Source organism: Triticum aestivum, chromosome 6B, assembly GCF_018294505.1.
Source record: "Triticum aestivum cultivar Chinese Spring chromosome 6B, IWGSC CS RefSeq v2.1, whole genome shotgun sequence".
Taxonomy (NCBI): Eukaryota; Viridiplantae; Streptophyta; class Magnoliopsida; order Poales; family Poaceae; genus Triticum; species Triticum aestivum.
In genome coordinates this window covers 315,496,201-315,508,147 of record NC_057810.1, presented here as the reverse complement: position 1 = coordinate 315,508,147, position 11,947 = coordinate 315,496,201, and the positions used below count along the sequence as shown (strand labels likewise).

At 46.0% G+C, this 11,947-nt stretch overlaps 1 long non-coding RNA gene across 1 annotated transcript; it reads left to right on the top strand.

Annotated features, from left to right (window-relative positions):
* The first annotated feature begins 4,176 nt into the window (after nucleotides 1-4,176).
* LOC123134118 (uncharacterized) lies at nucleotides 4,177-5,454 on the top strand. The gene is made up of 3 exons (XR_006465507.1): nucleotides 4,177-4,419; nucleotides 4,516-4,617; nucleotides 4,720-5,454. It is a non-coding gene; the product is annotated as an uncharacterized lncRNA (long non-coding RNA).
* Nucleotides 5,455-11,947: the final 6,493 nt, after the last annotated feature.

Genomic DNA, 11,947 nt, shown 5'->3' with positions numbered 1-11,947 from the left:
CAACACATCAAGTTGTAAGCACAGTGCTCGCCGTCGAACGAGAGGCTGACGGATACAAATTCCCGCTCCAGAAGCCGGTATATTACGTATCCACGGTCCTCACCCCATGCAAATCCTAAGACCCACACTATCAAAAGATAGCATACGCGGTATTCATGGCATCCCGGAAGCTACGACACTACTTCCAAGAGTGTTTGATTACGGTGGCCTCCGAAGTACCACTCAACGACATAATAAATAACCGTGACGCTATGGTCCGGATTACTAAATGGGCCATCGAGCTCCTTCCGTTCGACATAACATATAAACCACAGCGGGCCATTAAGTCGCAAGTACTGGCTGACTTTGTCGAAGAATGGACAGAAGCCGAACTCCCTAAAGAGTACGACGCGTACTCTAACTGGATCATGCACTTCGACGGCTCTAAAATGCTGGCCAGATTGGGAGCAGGTGTAGTCCTGACGTCCCCCACTGGAGACACGGTCCAATACGTACTCCAAATATTATACACAGACTCCAACAACGCAGTCGAATATGAGGTTCTGTTGCACGGTCTTCGGATGGCAGTCTCTATGGGCATTCAACGCCTGGAGGTGTGCGGGGATTCAAACCAAATAAACAGAGACTTTGACGCCAAGGATCTAAAAATGGCGGACTATCGTAATGTCGTTCTCAAAATGTTAGCTCGGTTCGAGGGGCTCAAATTCCACCATGTGGCTCGAGAAAACAATCAAGCGGCGGATATCCTCACCCGCATCGGCGCTAAACGCGACCCTGTCCCACCTAACATATCCTGGAAAGGCTGTTCAAGCCATCCGTGGTATGGGAATGGTAGTCCGGCAACACTAGCACGGATCCGAATACACCCCCAGATTCCAATCCATCAGACATAATCGGAGGATCCGCCGCCAAAATAACACCTTCGGCCCATGAAATCATGGTTGTAATCGCCTCGTGGACTCAGCCTTTCTTGGCCTACCTAAACAGGCAGGAGCTCCCCGAGGACCAAAATGAAGCATGTTGCATCGTGCGGCGTTCCAAAGCCTACAAAGTCCATGAGGGGTAACTCTATAAGAAAAGTGCGACCGAAGTGCTCCAAAGATGCATCTTCGAAGAGGAAGGGCGGCAACTCTTGGCTGAAATCCATGCCGGACTCGGCGGACACCACGCTGCGGCTCGGGCACTTGTCAGCAAGGCCTTCCACACAGGCTTTTATTGGCCTACAGCCCGAGCAGACGAACAAGACCTTGTCCAACACTGCGTCGGTTGCCAGCTCTTTGCCAATCAGAGCCACATGCCCCCTGCCGCTCTCCAAACAATCCCCATCACTTGGCCCTTCGCGGTCTGGGAGCTGGATATGGTCGGACCCCTTAAGGGGGGAAGCCATAAGAAAAAATACTTATTGGTCCTGGTGGACAAGTTCACCAAATGGATAGAAGCCAAACCAGTCAAAACAGCGAAATCTGGACCAGTGATAGACTTCATATCCTGTGTTGTACACCGATATAGCGTCCCCCACAGCATCATCACTGACAATGGCTCAAACTTCACAGCCGATGAAGTGAAAACTTGGTGCGGAAACATGGGCATCAAGCTCGATTACGCCTCCGTCTATCATCCCCAAACAAATCGCGAGGTCGAACGTGCAAACGGTCTCATCATGAGCGGCATCAAACCCAGACTATTGCGATCCTTGACAGAATCAGACACGCACTGGGTCGAGGAGCTCGACTCCGTACTCTGGGGGCTGCAGACCACGCCTAATCGCACCACTGGATATACGCCATTTTTATGGTGTACGGCGCAGAAGCAGTACTACCCTGCGACATAATACATGATTGGCCTCGCATGCGCATGTACGAAAAGAAGGAAGCCGAGTTAGATCGGCAGGACAATTTAGATGCCCTGGCGGAGGAGCGTGACGTTGCGAAAGCCCGTTCTGCAATCTATCAGCAGCAGGCTCGACGGTACCAAAGCAGAGAAGTGCGGGCCAAAACTTATAATATTGGAGAACTCGTTCTACGCCTGCCGGAGAAGAAGAAGGACAAGCTCAAACCTAAATGGGAGGGTCCCTTCGTTATTGATAAAGCTCTCACCGGAGGAGCGTACCACCTACGTAATGCATCCGATAACATATTTGAGCCGAACCCATGGAACGCGGCCAGACTTCGGAGATTCTACGCCTAGCGCCAAACTCAGTGTTTGTCTCCTTACCCCCTCCTTTTTTAATTATGTTCCCTCCTTTTTCCTCTCTTGACCTTTTTCCTTCTTCACACAAAGTACTCAATACAGTGCGGATGCTCGGATCACTCCGGCCGCACTATGTGTGTAAGCCATACCTGGGGGCTTCCTACACGGAAGCTAAATATAATTACTTTAATGGCTTTTTGCCTATCACATATGCGTTCTTTTTCCATATGTTCCTTTTCTTCACCATTATATGCATCGATATGACTTAAGATGTGGCCACGCTGGGTTGCCTGGCTCTTGTGTTTATGCCCTACGTTCCGGTTAATTCGGCTAGGGCATAAGGGGAGCACCTCTGCGATTGTTACTGCCAGTTTAGCCGGATGTGTACCTCTGACTGGGTGAAGCCGAAAGCTAGCGTACTTAAGGGAATATTCGGTCGATGAACAAAAGATGTTCCTTTCGTTTATTACAACGTGAATTCCCAGAAGTTTTGTATCCTGCGTCTCTGTTCGCAGTCCGGACATGTACGTCGATGCGTGCGTACCCAGGGAAAGGAACCCCTAACGAAACTATTCTCCTTGGAAGATGTTTCTTACAATCCATGTAATATAACATAGCTAGTTGGGTACTTGTCTGTTCAAGCACTTATGACCCCTACACCTGGTTTCCACGCATACCCCGGTTCTGCATAACTGAGCGGGTATTTGGATACACCCTGGACTATCGGATCCAGGGGCTGAAGCGAAAAGGTCCGCCATGACAAATGATTTTTAATCTAGCTAGGGACTACATATGTCCATTGAATTACATAGTCACTTGGACTGACTATATTCTTCCTCTATACCGTCCAACAGGCTATCTAGCTTGCAATCCTGTTGGGAATACTTTGCGGCTAATGCTACCTGGTCGTACACCAGACTAACGGGAATTTCTTGCCCATTTGGCCCTGCCGGTCTGACTTCGGCCATATGGTTCGGGTCAAGCTTGGTGTAGCGCGTCTTTACCATGGCCCAGGCTTCTCTTGCACCTTGTCGGCAGGCTAACATCTTCCACAATCGGAAGCGCCGCCGTGCTCCTTGAAGCACATCCACGAGCTCCCCCCATGCCTTTTGGCAGGGAGGTGGATGGCCACAAGGCCAGGGCAATACCCTGCATCACCTGCCGAGCTCGCTCGTGCAGCTGTGAGAGGTCTTGCAGCATATCACCTGCGGACGCGGGCATCTCCTCTTCAGGGCGGCCCGTCAACATACCTACAGACATAAACTTTTTCAATATGCTTCCTCGCCGAGCTGTACTACAGTACGTCTAGGCACTCACCATAAATACCACAACAAAGCCTTCTGTTCTCCTTTACGGAGTCCACCAGCTGAGCGCAAACATCTTTTAATTCGACGCCCAGCCGGACATTGGTATCCTGAAGATTGTTCTTCTCCTGCCTAACTTGCGTAAGAACACGCTCACCAGCTTTTAGCTACCTTTGGAGATGTGACTCTGTAACACCCCGGATGTAACTTTCCATATTTGTAACTCCAACTCTTGCCATTTCCGGCTATGCGATATGTTATTCCTTCGTGGTTGGGTTTTGTCTTTTGTTTTGCATTTTGTTCTTTTCATGCATCTCATCTCATAGCATCATGCGCATTGCGTCTGCATGTTTTTAAAAAACTTGCATCTGCTCATAGTTGCCGCTCCTCGCTTCTCTCCGTTGCGTTTGTTGACTGTTCTGAGACCAACCCTGTTTTAAATTCCCTCTTGTCAAACCCCCCTCGCGCGTGTCTGAAACTTACCCGAACCCAACCCGCTCAGTCATCACCGTTGCATTCGGTTCATCCCCAAACATCTATAAAACATCTCCATTTTCTTATTTGAACTCCCTACCTATTTATTTCTCAGCCGCCCGATCGTGATCGGAGGATCCAAATCATCCCCCTTTCGTATATATATAGTCGATAACCCTACTCTATCCCTAAACCCTAGGCTGTCCCATCCATTCCTCCCCAATCCCGAAGCCGCCGTCACCTTGTTCGGAAGCTTGTCCCATTGCCGCCAGATCCCTTCTTCCTCGGGATTTTCTCTCGATCTGGACCAATCCCGCAGCCTCCTCTCGATCTAGAGCCCGAGCGGCCGAACCCCGTTGTCCTCGTCCGCCCGTCGCGCCTCCGCCGACCAAGCCGCCGTCATGCAGCCTTGCCTTCGTTCCCGCGATCCCGCGCCAGCCAGCAGCAACAGGTCGCTGTGCCTTTGGCCATCCTTCTCCTTCGTCCAGTTCCCCCTGTCTCTATCTCCCTCTAAGCTCTCTGTTTGTCTATTCTTTGCCTCGAACAGCAACAACTCCATGGAGGTCGCCGCTGCCATGAACACATTCAGCCCGTCAATTTGCACTGGAGCTCTGGATCCAGCCATTTGATCCTGTCATTGAGCATCCAGGTCACCCCGTCAAGCCCCTCTTCATCCCTATATCTCCTTCACCTTCCTCTCTTTTCTCTCTCTCCGTTGCCTCACCCCTCGTTCTCTGTCTCTCCTCTCCAGGAACCCTGTAGCCTCGCCGCCCCGTCGAATTCCTGGAGCCGCCCTTGTCCGATGCTGCTTCCTTCATCGCCCGGCGCCGCCACTAAGGTGCACTTGCTCTACAACGAACGAGGAGGACGAGATGAATGTTTCCTCCCCAATTGCTGCTGCCGTTGTTGACCCAGGCGCCAAGCCCCGTGCTCCTCTACATCGCCATGGCCACATGCCTCGTTGTTTCCCCGCACTGAGCAACTTCGCTCGTATCTGAAAATTCGCTGTTCTTTCCTAGATACATTCTGGCGAATAGAGGATATTTAGATTTGCCACCATTTTCTAGCACTAGCAGTTTAGCTAGCCCATTGGTTCTTCCCTTATGCACACAACCAGGAGATCCTGTGTTCGATCCCCAGCCGCCCCTATTTCTTTTTACTTTGCACACACGCACACGGCCACGTTGGGCCGGAACTGCTACTGGGCTTGCTTAGTGCGCTGTGTTCGGCCCGTTTTCCTTTTTTATTTCTATACTATGGTTTTTAACAATTAAATCCTGGACATGCATATTACAGAAAATGCCATGATTTTTAATTGCTCACAACTAAATAACCGTGCATCGGATTTAAACATGTCATATAGTTAACTTGCTCAGTTTTTCATGCACTTTCATAATATGCCATTTTCAACCATGTTTGAAGTGTTTAAAATGTTGTTTGATATAATTTGCATAAATGCCATGCTAAAATGATTTAATTCATAACTATTTAACCGTAGCTCCGAATTTACTAAATTTATAAGTAAATGGGGTGGACAAATGCATAGATTAACATGGTGGCATCACTTTGCATGTTTAACAACCCTAAAATTGTGTATAGGGCAGAACAATAGCAAATTCATAAATTGCATATGGACATGAGGATTTTTTGGAATTGTTTTTTGTTGCTTCCGGCCTCATTTAAACTTGCCTAAATAGTTAGTTTACTTATGCTTCACCCCTTGCCATGTTTAAAAACATTTAATGTTGTTGGCTACATAAACGAGAGCGAACTAAATAAATGGATGTGGTGTTTCGTCAATATGCAACTCATGGCATATTTAGCTCCACTTAATTTGTAGTATTGTTTGTTGCACTTTGCCATGCTTCGCCATGCTTTTAAACTAGTCATGCATCATACTTGTTTGTGCATCATGCCATGTTTATGCGTGTGTGTGTTTACCATGTTGTTTGCTTCTTTCTGGTTTGCTTCTCTCGTTAGCTTCAGTTTCGTTCCGGAGTTGTGAGAATTCGTTCGTCTACGTCCGTTTGTCTTCTTCATGGACTCGTTCTTCTTCCTTGCGGGATTTCAGGCAAGATGACCATTACCCTCGGTAATACTTCTATCTTTGCTTGCTAGTTGCTTTGTTCTATTGCTATGCTGCGCTACCTATCACTTGTTTATCAAGCCTCCCAAATTGCCATGTCAGCCTCTAACCTTTTCACCCTTCTTAGCAAATCGTTGCTTGGCTATGTTACCGCTTTGCTCAGCCTCTCTTATAGCGTTGTTAGTTGCAGGTGAAGTTGAAGATTGCTCCATGATGGACAGGATTATGTTGGGATATCACAATATCTCTTATTTAATTAATGCATCTATATACTTGGTAAAGGGTGGAAGGCTCGGCCTTATGCCTGGTGTTTTGTTCCACTATTGCCGCCCTAGTTTCCGTCATACCGGTGTTGTGTTCCTTGATTTTGCATTCCTTACGCGGTTGGGTGATTTATGGGACCCCCTTGACAGTTCGCTTTGAATAAAACTCCTCCAGCAAGGCCCAACCTTGGTTTTACATTTGCCTAACAACCTATTACCCTTCCCTTGGGTCGGCCAACCCGAGGGTCCCCCCCGGGCCAGTGCTTCTCTAAGTGTTGGTCCAAACCGGGCAGCCTGCGGGGCCACCTCGGGGCAACTTGAGGGCTGGTTTTACACGTAGCTTGACCTATCCGATGTGTCCTGAGAACGAGATACCTGCGACTCCTATCGGGATTGTCAACACATCGGGCGGCTTTGCTGGTCTTGTTTTACCATTGTCGAAATGTCTTGTAACCGGGATTCCAAGACTGGTCGGGTCTTCCCGGGAGAAGGAATATCCTTCGTTGACCGTGAGATCTTGTGATGGGCTAAGTTGGGACACCCCTGCAGGGTATAAACTTTCGAGAGCCGTGCCTGCGGTTATGTGGCAGATGGGAATTTGTTAATATCCGGTTGTAGAGAACTTGACACTTGACTTAATTAAAATGCATCAACCGCATGTGTAGCCGTGATGGTCTCTTTTCGGCGGAGTCCGGAAAGTGAACACGGGCTTTGTGTTATGATTGTGCGTAAGTAGTTTCAGGATCACTTCTTGATCACTTCTAGCTTCTCGACCGTTTCGTTGCTTCTCTTCTCGCTCTTATTTGCGTATGTTAGCCACCATATTTGCTTAGTGTTTGCTGCAACTCCACCTCATTACCACTTCCTACCCATAAGCTTAAATAGTCTTGATCTCGCGGGTTTTGAGATTGCCGAGTCCTCGTGACTCACCAGATACTATCACAACAGTTGCAGGTGCCTATGATACCAGTGCAGGTGATGCAACCGAGCTCAAATGGGAGCTCAACGAAGATCTTGGCTGTTGCTATGTTTCGTTTCATGTTGATCAGTAGTGGAGCCCAGTTGGGACGATCGGGGATCTAGCAGTTGGGTTATCTTCTTTTCTTTTGGCTTTGTCCGTAGTCGGACTATGTGTGTGCTCTGAATGATGTATGAATTATGTGTTCGTTGTGTGAAGTGGCGATTGTAAGCCAACTCTTTATCCCATGCTTGTTCATTACATGGGATTGTGTGAAGATGACCCTTCTTGCGATAAAACCACAATGCGGTTATTCCTCTAAGTTGTGCTTCGACACGTGGGAGATATAGCCGCATCATGGGCATTACAAGTTGGTAATCAGAGCCAGGTGTGACTTAGGAGCCCCCTGCTTGATCGAATCACTGGCGTTGTAGTGTCTAGAACTAAAAAGTTTTGAGTCTTAGGATTATATATATCAGAGAGTAGGATTCTTTTACTCCTCAGTCCCTTCGTCGCTCTGGTGAGGTCTCCTGACGTAGATGTTTTGAATTTCCTCTCCTCAAATTTCACTAATTTTTTTTAGGATCACGCGGGTATCTTGGGATCATTCCGATAGTCTTGTGACGAGAACATTGTTCTTGGTGCCTCCTAACATTTAGGGGTTGTGGCAGTGTCCCGGGGAGTTGAGCTCCGAGGTGTTGTCGTCATAATTTTATCGTTGCGGTTCTAGAATACCTGAGTTTCGCCGACATCAAAAATCTCTTTTATGCAGCTAGTGGTAAGATAACCTCGACGCCACCCAGTACTGGGGAGTTCGGGAGTATTGCCATAGCTCATATAAACAATGCTTTTCGAAGGTTGAGGTACACGATTTTTGAAGGTTTCTTGGTTATGTGTTGACGGATGGATACAGCTGGATGTAGGGATTGTTGGTTTGGGTGAGATATATTGCTTCCCCTGTATCCCCAACACCAGATTGCATAATCAGAAAGTTTCGGGAGTTTCATAGGTGGGAATTCAAGTAGCTCTAGTTTTATCTTTCCAACAGACACTTGATACGATATGGGGTCTATCATATGTTTGTTTCCGGCTTATTCTGCAAGCCAAATCCTTTGTTTTGTTTTATTTGTGGTATTCGAGTTGCTTCGAATTCAAATGTTGAATCCATACCTTCCCTAAACGGTGTTCTCATATTGCTATGTGAATACAATCCTTCTTGATCATCGAGGTCGTCATGTTAATTCTTTTCCAACCGGCGTGCTTCTCTTTTGAGTGGATCCGATAATTTCAACATCCGCAAGATCAATTCTAAGTTTTTCTCAACGGTATCCATTCCATCTGCCCCAAGTTGCCTTTGTTTTTCCCCCGCCTTCCCACCCTTTTCTTCAAGGACTCAGATTTCTTAATCAAGTATTATTTTATTGATGGGAAGTCTCTCCATTCTTTTCCGTCAATGTTCTTATCCGGTGATTCTCAGGAAGATACTAACGGAGTTTCAAGTTTATTATTCTTCGTCTCTTTTCTTCTCTGGTGGATTAATTTCAAGCTTCGGTGTTGATCATATCTCTTCCTTTTGCTTTACATATCTTCCCATGTGAATTTCTTATCCAAGGCTCTCTTATTTATCACCTCTCTTATTTCTTATCCGGAGTGCTCAAGATATCTTGGAAGATTCGTGTTCCCATTCTCAATCCGTTCAAGTTATTTCAAGGTTGTTATCTCATTCAAGCCATTTAATTAAACCGGTGCAATCTCTCCTTAAAAATTGTTTCAATGGTGTTTCTTTTGAGTGGGCCCTAACCCACAGGTCTTTTCTCGGGATCTTACCTGACTCTCCTAAATTTCCCGGAGCTATTCCCAAATTCATTTCAAAGTTTGATGTAAGAATGAATTATCATCAGTCAAATGTCTTTCTCCAAGATCTTTCAAAATTCTTTCATTGTTGGTTCAACCTTTCTAATTTTCATTCTGGAGTGTCTCAATAATTCATGGTGGTGTTTATCGTCGTCATTCTCCGGTTTTGAAGACCGAAGAAGAGTTCCTCTTAAATCCTTACCCGTACTTCCAGATTCATGGTTCTAGCTTTATGCCATCCTCTCATAATTGTTATTGATTGTGACAATTCTTTTCTTACTATCCGGTTCATTTCATGAGTTGTTTCCATTTCTTTCCCCTGAAGGCCATCATGTCATAATTCTTCATGCTCAGCGTGTAGCTATTGTTCTCCAAATCTTACCGGTGCATAGATCAAATACCCTCTAATCAGTTCATGATCTCTTCGTTCTCATGTATCTAAATCCCCTCAAGTATCTTCATTCGTTTTCCAATTCTTCCCGGTGATTTGTGCCTTTGCTACTTTCATTTTCAATTCTTTACAGTGGTTCGTTCAGGATTTCACTTGCTTCGTTATCATATCAAATATTCGTTGTTTCCAAATCCCACCGGTGGTTCCATCAATACCTTCTCAAGCTTGCGCTATATCTCTTTTAATCCTTTCAACGGGAATAAGTAGTATGCCAAATCCGTTGCTTGTCATCAAGTTAAATTGGTGAAGGGTACGCATAACGTAATTCTTATTGTTGTTTCATCCAAGTGATCTAGTTTCTTCTTTCCAGAGTTGTTCATCATGTCACATTTCTCGGTTTGAGATGCTTATCTTTTCTTTTTCGGAGTTCCAAGTTTTTCGCTTTATCTCTTCGTGAAGCTCCATCTAAATCATTGCAAGGCTTCACCTTGTGTTTTCAACTTTCCTTTTGTTTGATCATTCTTTTATTACCAGAGTTCTTCATGGAGGCTCCACATGGTGGTTCGTCAAGGATTCTTTTCATTCTTCAATTGTTCTTCAAGATTTCTCTCGAAGCTAAGATCCACCAAGCTACACTCAAAAATAAACATGGTGCCCAACACATGTTTTTTTCCTGAGGAGTTCAAGTATCCTTCTTGTTGCATTCCGAAGTGCAATTCTCTCTATCTTATCTTTTGAGATGGAGTTATGTCACTCTTGACAATTTCCTTCATGTTTCATGATTCATATGTTGTCAAGAATGAGGTACTTTAAATCCATCAATCTCTTCGTTGGAGTTATCTGTTGTCATATTTCACCTTAAGCCTTCCCTAAGGAATGTTGCTATTGTGGTGATTATCAATGGTCCAAGTTATCTCTCTATCATCTTGGTGGAAGAAGTTTTTCATCTCGTTGGTGTTATCAATTATATTATTATTTGTTTCCATAGTGGCAGAATTTCGCCTCAATTTTGAGAAGTTTTCCATAAGCCCACTACAAGCTTACTTGTTTCGTTGTTGGTTTTCCAACAACTCCGTTATAACATTCTTGGAAGGGTGCTTTCCAAGCTCATTTGTGGTAGAAGTTGGCATTTTCTCCTCCATTCTGTTACTCCAATGATCTATCTTCTATTCTTTCTTCCGGAGGCATTGTGATGTTGCTCTCTTCACTCATCATCTCGAATTGAGGATCATGTTCTTTTCATGCTTATCCATTTAACCGGAGTGTCGTGTCCCCTTTTCAAGTTCTTTTCATCTTATCAAGTCTTGCATCTCTTTTCAACTGGAGTGTTGTCCGAATCTGTTCTTCCTTGTTCCTTGTTTATCTCGTTTCAACCAGAGTGGTTCCAATTCCTTCTTGTCCCTTGTACTCGTCATTCATAGCTTTGCAACCTCCAAGGTTCACATGGTGTTCCTTGTTTCTATTTTGTACCACAGTGCTTCAATTGTGTTCAACTCCGTTGTGTTCTTTCTTTCAACTTTTCAACCTCTCAAGGTTCTTTGGTTTCACTCTTTTGTCGAAGAAGCACCTTAGTTTTACCTCTTATTTTCCTCTTTCGTTTCTCTCCGGTGTCATCCTAGATCTCGGGACGAGATCCTCTTGTAGTGGTGGAGTGTTGTAACACCCCGGATGTAACTTTCCATATTTGTAACTCCAACTCTTGCCATTTCTGGCTATGCGACATGTTATTCCTTCGTGGTTGGGTTTTGTCTTTTGTTTTGCATTTTGTTCTTGTCATGCATCTCATCTCATAGCATCATGCAAATCGCATTTGCATGTTTTCATAAAACTTGCATCCGCTCGTAGTTGCCGCTCCTCGCTTCTCTCCTTGTGTTCGTTGACCGTTACGAGACCAACCGTGTTTTAAATTCCCTCTTGTCAAACCCCCGTCGCGCGTGTCCAAAACATACCCGAACCCAACCCGCTCAGTCATCACCGTTGCATTAGGTTCATCCCCAAACATCTATAAAACATCTCTGTTTTCTTATTTGAACTCCCTACCTATTTATTTATCAGCCGCTCGATCGCGATCGGAGGATCCAAATCACCCCCCTTTCATATATATATATATAGTCGACAACCCTAGTCTATCCCTAAACCCTGGGTTGTCCCATCCATTCCTCCCCAATCCCGAAGCCGCCGCCACCTTGTTCGGAAGCTTGTCCCATCGCCGCTAGATCCCTTCTGCGTCGGAATTTTCTCTCGATCCGGACCAATCCCGCAGCCTTCTCTCGATCCAGAGCCCGAGCAGCCAAACCCCGTTGTTCTCGTCCGCCCGTCGCGCCGCCACCGACCAAGCCGCCTTCGTGCAGCCTTGCCTTCGTTCCCACGACCCAGCGCCGGCCAGCAGCAACAGGTCGCCGTGCCTCTACCCATCCTTCTCCTTCG